The sequence below is a fragment of the Ranitomeya imitator genome, chromosome 3 (genome assembly GCF_032444005.1).
Source record: "Ranitomeya imitator isolate aRanImi1 chromosome 3, aRanImi1.pri, whole genome shotgun sequence".
Taxonomy (NCBI): domain Eukaryota; kingdom Metazoa; phylum Chordata; class Amphibia; order Anura; family Dendrobatidae; genus Ranitomeya; species Ranitomeya imitator.
The window spans coordinates 456,108,114-456,127,248 of NC_091284.1; positions in this window are offsets into that span (position 1 = coordinate 456,108,114).

Genomic DNA, 19,135 nt, shown 5'->3' on the forward strand with positions numbered 1-19,135 from the left:
CCGCCTTCCCCATTTCTGAGTGTCCGGGAGCCGCAGAGCCGTGTTTATGTGTTTTTGTTTTTTTCTCTTACGTTTTACTAAATCTACATTTTAAGTAACGTTATTACTGTTATAGATGAAAACCCATCGAAGACCTGAGGATACCATGGCTATGGAGTTGATAAGCCAAACCTCTGACTCCTCAATTTCCATTACTCCAACTCTGACTCCCTCATAGCTCATGTTTAAAGTTATAGCAAACCTGTAACCTGTTTTGGCCGCTATAAGATGCGGCCACTGTCTTTTAGGACTTATCTGCAGAATTCTATAATGCTGTAGATAAGTCCCCGGTCTGCCCTGCAAGATGAGAAAAAATAAGTTTTATTATACTAACCCAGGGGGCAGTCCAATGGGTGTCACAGGTCCGGGTCCGGCGCCTCCTATCTTCTTGGGAAAAGGATAGAATAGATGGTTTACATACAGTAAATACATACAGAATAGGTAGATACTGTATATAGATGTGTGGGACAAATAAAATTAGTATAGTGTGTGTGCAAATTACTGTACTTGTATTTAAATAATAAAAGATGATTTTGGTGAAAAAATTGGTGCGGGCTCCTGCTCAATTTGGCAAACCAGACAAGGAAAGCCAGCGACTGGGGGCTGATGTTTATAGCCTGTTAAGAGCTTAATACACATGGATCTTCCCAGGCTATGAATATCAACCTGCAGCTGTATATTTAGCCTTTACTGGCCATTAAAATAGAGGGGACACCTCAAAAAAATGATATGGGGTCCCCCTATAATTAATAACTAGAAAAGTCTATGCAGACAGCTGCGGGCTGATATTCATAGCCTAGGATGGGGCCATGGATATTGGCCGCCCCCTGGCTACAAACACCAGCTCACAACCATCCCAGAAAGGGTGCATCCCAAAGATGCGCCAATTCTGGCACTTAGCCTCTCTTCCCACTTGCCCTGTAGCAGTGGCAAGTGGGGTGATAGTTAGGGGGATTGATGTCATCTTTGTATTGTAATGCGATATCGAGCCCACGGCTTAGTAATGGAGAGGTGTCAATAAGACACCTATCCATTACCAACCCTATAGTTGTTATAGGTTAAATAAAGACACAGCCATAATAAAATATTTTAAAGAAATAAAACACAAAACACAGTTTCCCATCTTTATTATACAGCTAATTCATGCAACTGTGTCTTTCTTCTGTAATAAAAAGAAACAAAACAAAACAAACCAACAATATACCATACCTGTCAGTCGTTGTGTCCCACGCAGTAATCCATATCTGGGGTATATACAGTTTGCAACCAGGAAGGTGCTAAGATGCCCCGGCTGTAAACCACTAGGGAATGAATGAGATGCTGCCAGCGCAGCATCAGTGACTAGCGGTGATGTCACTGATGCTGCGCACCCTCACGGCCTGTACTGTTATGAAAGGCAATTCAGAATCATAATGGACATGGAGGTCAGAGCACATACAGTGAACTGACAATAACCCAAAATAATAGAACGAGCTCTGAGACGTGGGAACTCTGCAGACCGCAATCCCTAAGCCTATCAAACCACACTAAAGGTAGCCGTGGAGCGCTCCTGACCAGAACCTAGGCGCCTCGTCACAGCCTGAGAAACTAGCTAATCCTGAAGATAGAAAAATAAGCCTACCTTGCCTCAGAGAAATTCCCCAAAGGAAAAGGCAGCCCCCCACATATAATGACTGTGAGTAAGATGAAAACACAAACATAGAGATGAAACAGACTTAGCAAAGTGAGGCCCGACTAGCTGAACAGAACGAGGATAGGGAAGATAACTTTGCGGTCAGCACAAAAACCTATAAAAAACCACGCAGAGGGGACAAAAAGACCCTCCGCACCGACTAACGGTACGGAGGTGGTCCCTCTGCGTCTCAGAGCTTCCAGCAGGCGAGAAAAACCAATAAAGCAAGCTGGACAGAAAAATAGCAACAAAATAACATAAGCAAAACTTAGCTTTGCAGAGCAGCAGGCCACAGGAATGATCCAGGGAAAAAACAAGTCCAACACTGAAACATTGACAGGAAGCATAGATCAAAGCATCAGGTGGAGTTAAGTAGAGAAGAAGCTAACGAGCTCACCAGATCACCTGAGGGAGGAAACTCAGAAGCTGCAGTACCACTTTCCTCCACAAACGGAAGATCCCAGAGAGAATCAGCCAAAGTACCACTTGTGACCACAGGAGTGAACTCTGCCACAGAATTCACAACAGTACCCCCCCTTGAGGAGGGGTCACCGAACCCTCACCAGAGCCCCCAGGCCGACCAGGATGAGCCACATGAAAGGCACGAACAAGATCGGGAGCATGGACATCAGAGGCAAAAACCCAGGAATTATCCTCCTGAGCATAACCCTTCCATTTAACCAGATACTGGAGTTTCCGTCTTGAAACACGAGAATCCAAAATCTTCTCCACAATATACTCTAATTCCCCCTCCACCAAAACCGGGGCAGGAGGCTCAACAGATGGAACCATAGGTGCCACGTATCTCCGCAACAATGACCTATGGAATACGTTATGTATGGAAAAAGAATCTGGAAGGGTCAGACGAAAAGACACAGGATTAAGAACCTCAGAAATCCTATACGGACCAATAAAACGAGGTTTAAACTTAGGAGAGGAAACCTTCATAGGAATATGACGAGAAGATAACCAAACCAGATCCCCAACACGAAGTCGGGGACCCACACGGTGTCTGCGATTAGCGAAAAGTTGAGCCTTCTCCTGGGACAAGGTCAAATTGTCCACTACCTGAGTCCAAATCTGCTGCAACCTGTCCACCACAGTATCCACACCAGGACAGTCCGAAGACTCAACCTGTCCAGAAGAGAAACGAGGATGGAACCCAGAATTGCAGAAAAACGGTGAAACCAAGGTAGCCGAGCTGGCCCGATTATTAAGGGCGAACTCAGCCAAAGGCAAAAAGGACACCCAGTCATCCTGATCAGCAGAAACAAAGCACCTCAGATATGTTTCCAAGGTCTGATTGGTTCGCTCGGTCTGGCCATTAGTCTGAGGATGGAAAGCCGAGGAAAAAGACAAGTCAATGCCCATCCTACCACAAAAGGCTCGCCAAAACCTCGAAACAAACTGGGAACCTCTGTCAGAAACAATATTCTCTGGAATGCCATGCAAACGAACCACATGCTGGAAGAACAAAGGCACCAAATCAGAGGAGGAAGGCAATTTAGACAAGGGTACCAGATGGACCATCTTAGAAAAGCGATCACAGACCACCCAAATGACTGACATCTTTTGAGAAACGGGAAGGTCAGAAATAAAATCCATAGAGATATGTGTCCAAGGCCTCTTCGGGACCGGCAAGGGCAAAAGCAACCCACTGGCACGAGAACAGCAGGGCTTAGCCGACAGCAGGGCTTAGCCCGAGCACAAATCCCACAGGACTGCACAAAAGCACGCACATCCCGCGACAGAGAGGGCCACCAAAAGGATCTAGCCACTAACTCTCTGGTACCAAAGATTCCAGGATGACCAGCCAACACCGAACAATGAAGTTCAGAGATAACTCTATTCGTCCACCTATCAGGGACAAACAGTTTCTCCACTGGGCAACGATCAGGTTTATTAGCCTGAAATTTTTGCAGCACCCGCCGCAAATCAGGGGAGATGGCAGACACAATTACTCCTTCCTTGAGGATACCCGCCGGCTCAGATAAACCCGGAGAGTCGGGTACAAAACTCCTAGACAGAGCATCCGCCTTCACATTTTTAGAGCCCGGAAGGTACGAAATCACAAAGTCAAAACGGGCAAAAAACAACGACCAACGAGCTTGTCTAGGATTCAAGCGCTTGGCAGACTCGAGATAAGTCAAGTTCTTATGATCAGTCAATACCACCACGCGATGCTTAGCTCCTTCAAGCCAATGACGCCACTCCTCGAATGCCCACTTCATGGCCAGCAACTCTCGGTTGCCCACATCATAATTACGCTCAGCAGGCGAAAACTTCCTGGAAAAGAAAGCGCATGGTTTCATCACTGAGCAACCAGAACCTCTCTGCGACAAAACAGCCCCTGCTCCAATCTCAGAAGCATCAACCTCGACCTGGAACGGAAGAGAAACATCTGGTTGACACAACACAGGTGCAGAAGAAAAACAACGCTTCAACTCTTGAAAAGCTTCCACAGCAGCAGAAGACCAATTGACCACATCAGCACCCTTCTTGGTCAAATCGGTCAATGGTTTAGCAATACTAGAAAAATTGCCGATGAAGCGACGATAAAAATTAGCAAAGCCCAGGAACTTTTGCAGACTTTTCAGAGATGTTGGCTGAGTCCAATCATGGATGGCTTGGACCTTAACAGGATCCATCTCGATAGTAGAAGGGGAAAAGATAAACCCCAAAAATGAAACCTTCTGCACACCAAAGAGACACTTTGATCCCTTCACAAACAAAGAATTAGCACGCAGGACCTGAAAAACCGTTCTGACCTGCTTCACATGAGACTCCCAATCATCCGAGAAGATCAAAATGTCATCCAAGTACACAATCAGGAATTTATCCAGGTACTCTCGGAAGATGTCATGCATAAAGGACTGAAACACTGATGGAGCATTGGCAAGTCCGAATGGCATCACGAGATACTCAAAATGACCCTCGGGCGTATTAAATGCAGTTTTCCATTCATCACCTTGCTTAATTCGCACCAGATTATACGCATCACGAAGATCTATCTTTGTGAACCAACTAGCCCCCTTAATCCGAGCAAACAGATCAAATAACAATGGCAAGGGGTACTGAAATTTAACCGTGATCTTATTAAGAAGGCGGTAATCTATACAAGGTCTCAGCGAACCATCCTTCTTGGCTACAAAAAAGAACCCTGCTCCTAATGGCGACGATGACGGGCGAATATGCCCCTTCTCCAGGGATTCCTTCACATAACTGCGCATAGCGGTGTGCTCAGGCACGGACAAATTAAACAATCGACCTTTTGGGAATTTACTACCAGGAATCAAATTGATAGCACAATCACAATCCCTATGCGGAGGTAGGGTATTGGACTTGGGCTCATCAAATACATCCCGGTAATCAGACAAGAACTCTGGGACCTCAGAATGAGTGGATGACGAAATTGACAGAAATGGAACATCACCATGTACCCCCTGACAACCCCAGCTGGACACCGACATGGATTTCCAATCTAATACTGGATTATGGGCTTGTAGCCATGGCAACCCCAACACGACCACATCATGCAGATTATGCAACACCAGAAAGCGAATAACCTCCTGATGTGCAGGAGCCATGCACATGGTCAGCTGGGTCCAGTATTGAGGCTTATTCTTGGCCAAAGGCGTAGCATCAATTCCTCTAAATGGAATAGGACACTGCAAGGGCTCCAAGAAAAACCCACAATGCTTAGCATATTCCAAGTCCATCAAATTCAGGGCAGCGCCTGAATCCACAAATGCCATGACAGAATATGATGACAAAGAGCAGATCAAGGTAACGGACAGAAGAAATCTTGACTGTACAGTACCAATGGTGGCAGACCTAGAGAACCGCCTAGTGCGCCTAGGACAATCAGAGACAGCATGAGTGGAATCACCACAGTAGAAACACAGACCATTCAGACGTCTATGTTCTTGCCGTTCAACTCTGGTCAAGGTCCTATCACACTGCATAGGCTCAGGTTTAAGCTCAGGTAATACCGCCAAATGGTGCACAGGTTTACGCTCACGCAAGCGTCGACCGATCTGAATGGCCAAAGACATAGACTCATTCAAACCAGCAGGCATAGGAAATCCCACCATGACATCCTTAAGGGCTTCAGAGAGACCCTTTCTGAATATTGCTGCCAGCGCAGATTCATTCCATTGAGTGAGCACTGACCACTTTCTAAATTTCTGACAATATACCTCTATGTCATCCTGAGCCTGACAAAGAGCCAGCAAATTTTTTTCTGCCTGATCCACTGAATTAGGCTCATCGTACACCAACCCAAGCGCCAGGAAAAACGCATCGATATTACTCAATGCAGGATCTCCTGACGCAAGAGAAAACGCCCAGTCCTGAGGGTCGCCGCGCAAAAAAGAAATGACGATCCTAACCTGTTGAATTGGGTCACCAGAAGAGCGAGGTTTCAAAGCCAGAAATAGTTTACAATTATTTTTGAAACTCAGAAATTTAGTTCTATCTCCAAAAAACAAATCTGGAATAGGAATTCTCGGTTCAAGCAAAGAATTCTGGACCACAAAATCTTGAATATTTTGAACTCTTGCCGTGAGCTGATCCACACATGAAGACAGACCTTTAATGTCCATTGCTACACCTGTGTCCTGAACCACCCAAATGTCTAGGGGAAAAAAAAGACAAAACACAGTGCAAAGAAAAAAAAATGGTCTCAGAACTTCTTTTTTCCCTCTATTGAGAATCATTAGCACTTTTGGCTTCCTGTACTGTTATGAAAGGCAATTCAGAATCACAATGGACATGGAGGTCAGAGCACATACAGTGAACTGACAATAACCCAAAATAATAGAACGAGCTCTGAGACGTGGGAACTCTGCAGACCGCAATCCCTAAGCCTATCAAACCACACTCGGTGTCTTTAGTCATCCACGGTCTCTCTCCCACATGGGTAAGCATTTGCTACGCTCCTAACTAGCCTGTGGGCTCACATACTCTCTGTGTCTATTAGAACCAGCAGTGTGCTGGTATGGGCTCCCTAGTGCTAGATGGTATATACAATTATTGGGATGCTCTTCTATTTATTGAATTACATTTTGCTCCAGGCTTTCCTTAGCAGGGAGACATGCTGAGTGGCTGATCACACATGGTTTTTATCATGTTTCTGTCCCTTTCATTCTCGTCATGTTTCTACATTGGGCTATTAGCCATTATTATTTGTTATTGAGCTTTTTGTATTAATTAAACTTTTTTGATATGATATTACTGGTATTTGAGCTCGATTTTTTTATTGTATCCATACTATTGAGAGTATAGACTCCTATTTCTCTTGTAGGTTTATCAAACCACACTAAAGGTAGCCGTGGAGCACTCCTGACCAGAACCTAGGCGCCTCGTCACAGCCTGAGAAACTAGCTAATCCTGAAGATAGAAAAATAAGCCTACCTTGCCTCAGAGAAATTCCCCAAAGGAAAAGGCAGCCCCCCACATATAATGACTGTGAGTAAGATGAAAACACAAACATAGAGATGAAACAGATTTAGCAAAGTGAGGCCCGACTAGCTGAACACAACGAGGATAGGGAAGATAACTTTGCGGTCAGCACAAAAACCTATAAAAAACCACGCAGAGGGGACAAAAAGACCCTCCGCACCGACTAACGGTACGGAGGTGGTCCCTCTGCGTCTCAGAGCTTCCAGCAGGCGAGAAAAACCAATAAAGCAAGCTGGACAGAAAAATAGCAACAAAATAACATAAGCAAAACTTAGCTTTGCAGAGCAGCAGGCCACAGGAATGATCCAGGGAAAAAACAAGTCCCACACTGAAACATTGACAGGAAGCATAGATCAAAGCATCAGGTGGAGTTAAGTAGAGAAGAAGCTAACGAGCTCACCAGATCACCTGAGGGAGGAAACTCAGAAGCTGCAGTACCACTTTCCTCCACAAACGGAAGATCCCAGAGAGAATCAGCTAAAGTACCACTTGTGACCACAGGAGTGAACTCTGCCACAGAATTCACAACACTGTACTGCACTGAACTCTGGAGCGTGGGAAAATGCCAGTTCCTTCTCCCACGCTCCAGTAATCCGACCATTTTTTCTCACATATGGCCCATATCATAAGAATATTTAAGTTAATAAATTGTTTGCTTTATAGTGTAGTTTTAGACGGGGATGGTTAGGGATGAGCTAGCAAGATGCAGGGACAGGTAGTGATGGCTACTTGCGGACATGAGCAGTACTTGCGGTTTTGCACTTGTGGTGATACAAAAAAACACTGCTAGCAGCGTTTTTTCCATCGCTGCAAGTACCGCATTTGCCGGATCATGGCAAAACCGCAAGTGCTGCACGTCTGCAAGTCCCATATGGAAAGAATGAGGCCTAACACAGTGTTGCCATAAGTGATCCATTACGTGGCAGATGCAGAAAAACTGCTGAATCTGTTGCGAATGGCAAAAATCGCTGATGTGAATGTAGCTTAAGTCACTGCCAACATTAGTCATACTCAACAATGGGGGAGACATCACTAAACGTGCCTAGGGCAGCATAAACTCTAAATAAGGCCCTGGCTGTTTGTATCATATACAATCTGAATTTAGCCTACAGAGGGATAGAGAGTCGCAGGAGCAGGGAGATTGCCTGAATACAATCTGTAGACAGGGATTAGGGCTGTGCAGTCCATTGCCAAATATATGCCACAGGCCTGTGAGAGGCTCCTTGAAGTGGCTCAAGACAGGGCTACTACCAGGGCTCCCACATAGGAGGTGGGAAACCCCAATACTTTGCCTGGGGTTTCCCACCTCCTATGCGGGAGCAGGCAATGGTGCAAGTAACACAGGGGCTGTTGCCCATTTCTTTATGTCAGTGGCTCTGACACAGCTGAAGCGAGGTCACTTACAGCCCAGGTACCTGGGAATCAGGCTCCAGGAAGGAGGTGGAGACAGTCCCCCAGCCTTCCAAGGAAGGAAATGAAGGAACGGACACCTGAAGAGAATTACTGTCTTACCCTCCTTAGAATTTTATCCTGGCTTTCTACTTGTGCAAATTCTTTATGAGTGTAGGAGTATAGCAACTACACTTTTAAAATATTTTAATGAGGCCTGCTAGTTTTTGCCTTTCAGGGGTTTATGGATAACCATCCATATAATTTTTGCCTGGCATTGATCTTTCTGCAAAGCCTTTATGACTGAATAAGTACATCAGCTACACTTTCAAAATATTTACATTCTAAATTTTTTTATGAATTCAATGAGTCAACAATACAGTTTAACATTATTATTGCATTATGGTGGAATGTAAAACTCACAAAACGCATTGAAAAATATTTCTGGATTAGATTACTCATCCATAGAGTATTACATGCTTTCTGTCACATTTTTGTGGTATATAACAGTCAAAAAAGTAGTTAATAATGTTGCTTTCTGACCCATACACTGTTCTGTGGTCTGGGGTACATTTTGACACGGTTCCACCCCTCAGGGTGTCTGGGATGCAGTTACTGACAGCTCGGCCATCCAATCTGGTATAGGGGTGTGACCTGAAAATGGCTGACCACCAACGTTCACCATCCAACCTGACGGAACTGAAGAGGATCTGCATGGAAGAATGGCAGGGGATGCTCAAATCCAGGTGTGAAAAACTTGTTGCATCATTCCCAAGAAGACTCATGCCTGTACTAGCTCAAAAGGGTGCTTCTACTCAATACTGAGCAAAGGGTCTGAATACTTATGACCATGTGATATTTCAGTTTTTCTTTTTTAATAAATTTGAAAAAATTTCTACATTTCTGCTTTTTTTCAGTCAAGATGGGGTGCAGAGTGTTAGGGTTGGCGGAATATATTTATTAATGAGATAGGTGCGTTCGCAACCCGGGATCCACAGTGCAGGAAAGAACCTGCTACTAAGTAAGGCAGTGAAGTAAATTAGAATAAACAAACTCTGTTGCTTCACAGAGCCCGTAGTAAAGAGAATGCTGTGCCCTGTTTAGCTCACAGGGAACACAGCTACTGAGTAGAGCCGACAGTGGTCATGCAGTCCCAACCAAACCCGCTGCTCCTCTCCGGTGGAGCCGGAATTCTAATGGCTATTAGCCAGCCCTGAATTCACTCATGAGAAATTCCTCGCAGGAGGTGCCAGCATTCTAGGGGCTTATTTCAGCCGGGTCCCTGACCACACACACGACCACACTGGCGATGAGCTCGTACATATTTGATACTAGCGCATGGCCGTGTGGTCATGAGAACCTTTAATATTTGCAGCACCTACAGGACCTTCCAAGAAGGACCAATGGAAGTTGCTGCAGTACCTGAGCATGTGACCCTAGATCTCCACTGAGAAATCTTTCCCTGGGCATGCTCAGTGTGTGCAAAGCAGGACTTAGTCCCAGAAAAGCCCGCTCGCCGCAGAACAGTGCAGGGTACAATAGTAAAGCCTGGAGAGGCAGCAGTAACCCTTTGCACAGTATCAAATTCAGTGAGATGCCGGGACCGATGTCTCTGCTGAGCAGGCTCCACTGCAGCCGATGCAGAATGGGAGACCGCAGCAGACATGGTTCAAGATTCCCCCTGTGCAGTGGCGGGAACTCGACTCCTAACATTACCCCCCTCCTAGGACCCCCCTCCTTGAGCCTTGCTACACTCAAAAGCTGCAATGAGCAGCGGAGCCCGAATGTGCTCCAAAGGTTTCCAGGTTCTATCTTCTGGACCGTGACCCTTCCAGTCCACCAGATAAAATTTCTTGCCACGTACCACCTCGCACCCCATGATAGCATTCACCTCAAACTCATATGTGGATGAACCCGATGTCCCGGCAGATGACACAGAAAACCGGGACATATGAACAGGCTTTAAGAGGGAAACGTGAAAAGTGTCGGTGATACCAAGGCGTGGAGGAATAGCCAAACGGTAGACCACAGGGTTGACCTTTTCCAGAACCTTGAACGGGCCAATGTAGCGAGGAACAAACTTAGTGGACTCAACTCGCAGCCTGATGTTACGGGCAGAGAGACACACTAAGTCGCCAGGAGCAAAGGTCGGAGCGGGGCGCCAGTGTGTATCAGCAAAAACCCTCATTCTCTCCTTGGAGGCCCAGATGGAATCCTGTGTGCGGTCCCAAATGTCATGTGCCTCCACCGCCCAGTCTGCCACCCTAGAATCGGTGGGAGACACGGGCATGGGCACAGGTACACGCGGATGCTGGCCGTAATTAAGGAGAAAAGCAGAGCTCCTGCCTGTAAAATATTTTAACCCCTTCAGATGGATTTACATCGTGGGACGTTACAGATCTACGGAAGGTATGTATATTGTTGGTTTATTATTTTTAATTTGTTACAGGTCGAGGGTCTTCAGGTGGATTGAGAGTGTAATAAAATATTACAACAAACTGTGTCTTTATTTCATTAAAATACTTTGCAATATTGTGTGTGTGTTTTTTTAACCATTTCATACTATTGGATTAATAATGGATAGGTGTCATAATTGATGCCTCTCCATTATTAATCTGGCTTATTGTCACCTTACAATAGCAAGGTGACATTAACCCTTCATTACCCCATATCCCACTGCTACACGGGAGTGGGAAGAGAGTGGCCAAGTGCCAGAATAGGCACATCTTCCAGATGTGCCTTTTCTGGGGTGGCTGGGGGCAGATGTTTTTAGCCAGGGGGGCCAATAACCGTGGACCCTCTCCAGGCTATTAATATCTGCCCTCAGTCACTGGCTTTACCACTCTGGCGGAGAAAATTGCGCGGGAGCCCACACCACTTTTTTCCGCAATTTAACCCTTAAATTTAATAGCTACAGCGCCGAAATTTTGCACATACACACTACTAACATTAGTAGTGTGGAATATGCAAAAAAAGGGGGATATGACATGGTTTACTGTATGTAAACCATGTCTCATATCATGTCGGGTTCAGGCAGGAGAAATGAAAAGCCGGCAATTGAATTACCGCCTTTTCTGCTATATCGCGCTGAAGTAAATATAAATATATATATATATATATATATATATGTGTCTCAATGACATATATATATCTATATAAAAAACAAAACCCTCTTTGGAGCGAAGATCGCCGACCGCCGACCCGATCCCACAGTGAGATCGGGTCGGGTTTCACAAAACCCGACTTTGCCAAAAGTCGGCAACTTTTGAAATTGGCCAATCTGTTTCGCTCAACCCTACTGGAGACTTCTAAGGTGGCCAGCAATGAGTCCAGACCTGAATCCCATAGAACACCTGTGGAGAGATCTAAAAATGGCAGTTTGGAGAAGGCACCCTTCAAATATCAGGGACCTGGAGCAGTTTGCCAAAGAAGAATGGTCTAAAATTCCAGCAGAGCAGTGTAAGAAACTCATTGATGGTTACCGGATGTGGTTGGTCACAGTTATTTTGGCTAAAGGTTGTGCAACCAAGTATTAGGCTGAGGGTGCCAATACTTTTGTCTGGCCCATTTTTGGAGTTTTGTGTGAAATGATCAATGTTTTGCGTGAAATGATCAATGTTTTGCTTTTTGTTTCATTCTCTTTTGTGTTTTTTCATTTAAGACAAATTAAATGAAGATCATAATTCCAAATAATTTGTGTTTGCAATCATTTTCAGGAAGAAAATGAGTATTATCTGACAGAATTGCAGGGGTGTCAATACTTTGGTCATGACTGTATATTCTTATAGCTTTCTCCTTCTTTTTTGGACCTCAACCATTTTCATTTTCAGTGTACTAGGCAGCTGCTTAGAAGAAACCATGTATGCTGTTCTAACGCACAAGGTTAGAAGAAACTGTTTTTTATAAAGCTAGGAAATTTGCGTCACTTGGCCGTTCCCAACAATCATAGTGAACAAGTCATAATCCTAACAGGCTAATTAAGGTCTAAAACCTTGGTCAAATGTATCTGAGTACACAAATCTCCAGTGTTGCCCAACCTTTTGTATCAGCCCATTTTCCTTTTTGTACTTTTTGAAATGTAAAAAATGAAAATATGTATTTTATGCTTAAAATACAAAGTAAATGTGTCATCTTTAACTTTAGGCCTTTTAGAGATTATTTAGTCTTCAACTTGCTTAACTGTCCACAATAACACTAATTTTGACCTGGGGTGCCAAAACTTTTATATGCCACTGTATGTGTATCTACCTGTATGTCTGGTATGTGCCTCTATATATATTTATCTACCTGTTTATCTGGTTTTTGTGTATCTGCCATTGATATATATCCTTAGTAGGCTGGTGTCACACTCGGCGTAAGACAATACGGTCCGTATTTTACGGCCGTAATACGCCCGTAATACGCCAAAATGTCACAGAAATTTTGCTCCGTAGGTAATCCGTTGCCTAGGTGTGGTCGCGTATTTTGCGCATGTACTGTTGCGTGTGTGATCCGTATGTGCTCCGTAAGGCGTATTTTTCACGCAACTTGACAAAATGGACATTTAATGGTTTTCAGGCCTACAAATAATTCAAATCATCATCAACAACACTATTTAAGCCCTCTACAACAGGTGGCACCCTCCCATCTGCCCATTTTTTGGTTGTGCTTATTTTGGCTGTGTTGGTTGTACCTTCCAAACATGTCTGACCATGTGTCTTTAAGCACAACTCAGCGGGTGTTGTTTCACTGGCTGTTGTCGCGTCGCTTTGGCCAGCCATATCCAGATTGTGGGTGCATCCTCTATTGACACATCGCCTCAGTAAAGGACATTTTGAGAGGCTCTATACAGCTTTGAGGTCACATCCTGACAAGTTCTATCTGTACTGTCGCATGACCATCAGTACCTTTGATATCTTGTTGGAGATCTTACGTCCAGGTATCACCTATCAGGACACAAGGATGTGAAAAGCCATATCTGCTGAGGAGCGTCTTCTCCTAACATTACGGTATGTATTCAACATTCTCACATACTGTATGTTGATAATACTTTTTTTATGTGTTGTGTTGTAGCATGTTTTGGAAAGTATACAGGTCCTTCTCAAAAAATTAGCATATAGTGTTAAATTTCATTATTTACCATAATGTAATGATTACAATTAAACTTTCATATATTATAGATTTATTATCCACCAACTGAAATTTGTCAGGTCTTTTATTGTTTTAATACTGATGATTTTGGCATACAACTCCTGATAACCCAAAAAACCTGTCTCAATAAATTATCATATTTCACCCATCCAATTAAATAAAAGTGTTTTTTAATAACAAACAAAAAAACCAACAAATAATAATGTTCAGTTATGCACTCAATACTTGGTCGGGAATCCTTTGGCAGAAATGACTGCTTCAATGCGGCGTGGCATGGAGGCAATCAGCCTGTGACACTGCTGAGATGTTATGGAGGCCCAGGATGCTTCAATAGCGGCCTTAAGCTCATCCAGAGTGTTGGGTCTTGCGTCTCTCAACTTTCTCTTCACAATATCCCACAGATTCTCTATGGGGTTCAGGTCAGGAGAGTTGGCAGGCCAATTGAGCACAGTAATACCATGGTCAGTAAACCATTTACCAGTGGTTTTGGCACTGTGAGCAGGTGCCAGGTCGTGCTGAAAAATGAAATCTTCATCTCCATAAAGCATTTCAGTCGATGGAAGCATGAAGTGCTCCAAAATCTCCTGATAGCTAGCTGCATTGACCCTGCCCTTGATGAAACACAGTGGACCAACACCAGCAGCTGACATGGCACCCCACACCATCACTGACTGTGGGTACTTGACACTGGACTTCAGGCATTTTGGCATTTCCTTCTCCCCAGTCTTCCTCCAGACTCTGGCACCTTGATTTCCGAATGACATGCAAAATTTGCTTTCATCAGAAAAAAGTACTTGGGACAACTTAGCAACAGTCCAGTGCTGCTTCTCTGTAGCCCAGGTCAGGCGCCTCTGCCGCTGTTTATGGTTCAAAAGTGGCTTTACCTGGGGAATGCGGCACCTGTAGCCCATTTCCTGCACATGCCTGTGCACGGTGGCTCTGGATGTTTCCACACCAGACTCAGTCCACTGCTTCCTCAGGTTCCCCAAGGTCTGGAATCGGTCCTTCTCCACAATCTTCCTCAGGGTCCGGTCTCCTCTTCTCGTTGTACAGCGTTTTCTGCCACATTGTTTCCTTCCAACAGACTTACCATTGAGATGCCTTGATACAGCACTCTGGGAACAGCCTATTTGTTGAGAAATTTCTTTCTGGGTCTTACCCTCTTGCTAGAGGGTGTCAATGATGGCCTTCTTGACATCTGTCAGGTCGCTAGTCTTACCCATGATGGGGGTTTTGAGTAATGAACCAGGCAGGGAGTTTATAAAAGCCTCAGGTATCTTTTGCATGTGTTTAGAGTTAATTAGTTGATTCAGAAGATTAGGGTAATAGGTCGTTTAGAGAACCTTTTCTTGATATGCTAATTTATTGAGACAGGTTTTTTGGGTTATCAGGAGTTGTATGCCAAAATCATCAGTATTAAAACAATAAAAGACCTGACAAATTTCAGTTGGTGGATAATGAATCTATAATATATGAAAGTTTAATTGTAATCATTACATTATGGTAAATAATGAAATTTAACACTATATGCTAATTTTTTGAGAAGGACCTGTGTGTGAACTTTATGGCACAAGCACATCACCAAAACTGTGGTTAATGTTCTAGGAAAGTAACCAAGGGACCTTTTTTTGTTTTTCTAAAAAAAATGTCTTTGTAGATATACTATGCACTTGTGCTTCTTCATGTTTTCTTTGTACTCATGTTAAATACCTAATATAAACTTTATTTGTCTTTCAGTTTTCTGTCCACAGGTTTGTCGTATGTGGAACTACACCTGGAGTTTCTGATTGGGCGGTCGACAATTTCAGGCATTGTTCGTTCAACCTGTTTTCAAATATGGGATAAACTTCAGGAAACTGTTATGCCTGAGCCGAAACAGGAGGATTGGCTCAAAATCGACCGTGGATTCCAGAACACTTGTGACTTCCCTAACTGCATTGGAGCTGTGGATGGGAAACATATCAGGGTGCGTAAGCTGCCGAACTCTGGCTCACAATTCTACAATTATAAGCAGTTTTTCTCTGTAGTTCTGTTTAGAGTTGAGCGACCTTGACCTTTTTAGAGTCGAGCCGGGTTTCGCGAAACCCGACTATCTCAAAAGTCGGGTCGAGTGAAATCGGCCGATTATGACGTAAAGTCGGGATCGACGGAAACACGAAACCCAATGCAAGTCAATGGGGGAGCATAGTCGGCAGTGAGTGGGGGCCAGGAAAACACCTAGAGTGCCCATTTTAATGTCAAAACCATCCATTCTTCTTAATGAAGCTTGTCAAGCGTAATTTACCTTATAATAATTGGAAGGCATTTGAAATTGGGGGTCATTTGGCTAAAGTTGTGGTGGGTAGGGCTGGTTCAAGTAATTAGTGGGCCCAGGAAATCTGGACCACGTCACGGCAGTGGAGCAGGGAGAGGTAAGTATTTCAACTTTGCAAGTGCTGTGAACCTGAGCAAGCAGGGGGGGCCCACTCGTTGGCATTGGCACTGGCACAGGGCCCCTCAAAGTACAGCGGTGTGTTTGCACGGCGGGGGCGCCTCCCACCGGCAGCAACACTTTTGCGTACTATGAGAGGCCCTGTGCCAGTGACGTCGCCAACTAGTATTCCTCCCCCCACCTGATGAAGGAACCTGCACTTTCATCTGCACCTTCCTCTTTGTCCCCGTGTAAGGTGGTATGATATGCGGGAAGAGCAACCTGACTTTCAGCAGGATCACAATGTTGTTGTGTAGCGTGCACGGGGAATGTTGCGTTATGGGTCAATGTACCAGCAGACTCATCTATCACTGGCTGGGCAATGGGCAGGATGAGGAGGAAACACAGATATAGGCCCAAAGAATAAAGTTGGCTAAATGCAGTTCAAAATTGGTAACACAGGAATAACCAGGGGGCATTGCAGTGGAGGACAACTGGAATGAGAGGCTGACACAGAGAGTAGGCCCAAATCAGTAAGTAGTCGAAATGCAGTTCAAAATTGGCAACCGTAGTAAACAGGCGGCACAGCTTTGTTCAGTGGAGGAGAACAGCAAGGAGTGGCAGACACCGATAGTAGGCCCCAACCCAACTAGTAGGCCAAATGCAGTCTAACATTAACAACTACTTAACGAGCGCCTGAAAACGGAATTTCAGGACAGGAAACCAGGAGAACAGCAAGGAGTGGCAGACACCGATAGTAGGCCCCAAACCAACTAGTACGCCAAATGCAGTTGTTCCGTTTAACCACAATTTAATGAGAGCCTGAAGATAGAAGTTCAGGAAAGGCAACCTGGAGAACACCTTGGAGTGGAACACACCATCTCTCTACACCCCATACCCAATTTGTAGGCCTAATACAGTGTAGTTTCCAACAACTACTAAACGAGAGCATGAAGATCGAAGCATTGGCGAGGAAACCTGGGGAACACCTTGGAGTGGAACACACCATCTCTCTACACCCCATACCCAATTTGTAGGCCTAATGCAGTGTAGTTTCCAACAACTACAAAACGAGAGCCGGAAGATCGAAGCTCAGGAAAGGCAACCTGGGGAACACCTTGGAGTGTAACAAACCCTCTCTCTACACCACGGAAGGGCTGATTCTTAGGAAGGAAGGCTGTCGGAAAGAAGCAGGGCGCGTCCGAGGGTGATTATATTCTTATTAGGTATATACTCACCCTCGGACGCGCCCTGCTTCTTTATTTGTAATGAATGTTTATTTGCAATGTGGTTTTGACTTACTCTATTTTTTTGGTAAATAATGATTTTATTATTTTCATTGTTTTGCATCTTCTTGGCAATAATATAAAGAAGACGCGACAGGACAACACTCGGTGGATGCCATATCTGTGTTTAAAATTGAAAAAACCTTTCAGTTAACTACTTGCAGGAGAAAGTTATTGTAGCTGGTGGCCATTTTTAGTACTGTACCAGATTTTTGTTGTATGTGTTTGTTTTTAATGTTAAAATGTCTGCATTTGATATCTCTCCAGTATTTTCTTTTTTATAAGCAAAATACTTATTTTTATATTTTCTGATGTTGGTTCCAGGGGTACACGGGCAGCAGTGGTGTGGTCAGTGGAGGCCTAGTGGAAGGAGTGACCACAGACAGGCATCGAAGGCCTAAAATAATAACACATGGCTGTAGGCAATTTTAAATTGGTTCCAGGGGTACACGGGCAGCAGTGCCCTGGTCAGTGTAGTAGTAGTTGAAAGAATGGACCGCAGACAGGCATCGAAGGCCTAAAATAAAAAAATTGGGCTGGCTGTAGGCAATTTTAAATTGGTTCCAGGGGTACACGGGCAGCAGTGGTGTGGTCAGTGGAGGCCTAGTGGAAGGAGTGACCACAGACAGGCATCGAAGGCCTAAAATAATAACACATGGCTGTAGGCAATTTTAAATTGGTTCCAGGGGTACACGGGCAGCAGTGGTGTGGTCAGTGGAGGCCTAGTGGAAGGAGTGACCACAGACAGGCATCGAAGGCCTAAAATAATAACACATGGCTGTAGGCAATTTTAAATTGGTTCCAGGGGTACACGGGCAGCAGTGGTGTGGTCAGTGGAGGCCTAGTGGAAGGAGTGACCACAGACAGGCATCGAAGGCCTAAAATAATAACACATGGCTGTAGGCAATTTTAAATTGGTTCCAGGGGTACACGGGCAGCAGTGGTGTGGTCAGTGGAGGCCTAGTGGAAGGAGTGACCACAGACAGGCATCGAAGGCCTAAAATAATAACACATGGCTGTAGGCAATTTTAAATTGGTTCCAGGGGTACACGGGCAGCAGTGCCCTGGTCAGTGTAGTAGTAGTTGAAAGAATGGACCGCAGACAGGCATCGAAGGCCTAAAATAATAACACATGGCTGTAGGCAATTTTAAATTGGTTCCAGGGGTACACGGGCAGCAGTGCCCTGGTCAGTGTAGTAGTAGTTGAAAGAATGGACCGCAGACAGGCATCGAAGGCCTAAAATAAAAAAATTGGGCTGGCTGTAGGCAATTTTAAATTGGTTCCAGGGGTACACGGTTAGCAGTGGTGTGGTCAGTGGAGGCCTAGTGGAAGGAGTGACCACAGACAGGCATCGAAGGCCTAAAATAATAACACATGGCTGTAGGAAATTTTAAATTGGTTCCAGGGGTACACGGGCAGCAGTGGTGTGGTCAGTGGAGGCCTAGTGGAAGGAGTGACCACAGACAGGCATCGAAGGCCTAAAATAATAACACATGGCTGTAGGCAATTTTAAATTGGTTCCAGGGGTACACGGGCAGCAGTGGTGTGGTCAGTGGAGGCCTAGTGGAAGGAGTGACCACAGACAGGCATCGAAGGCCTAAAATAATAACACATGGCTGTAGGCAATTTTAAATTGGTTCCAGGGGTACACGGGCAGCAGTGCCCTGGTCAGTGTAGTAGTAGTTGAAAGAATGGACCGCAGACAGGCATCGAAGGCCTAAAATAATAACACATGGCTGTAGGCA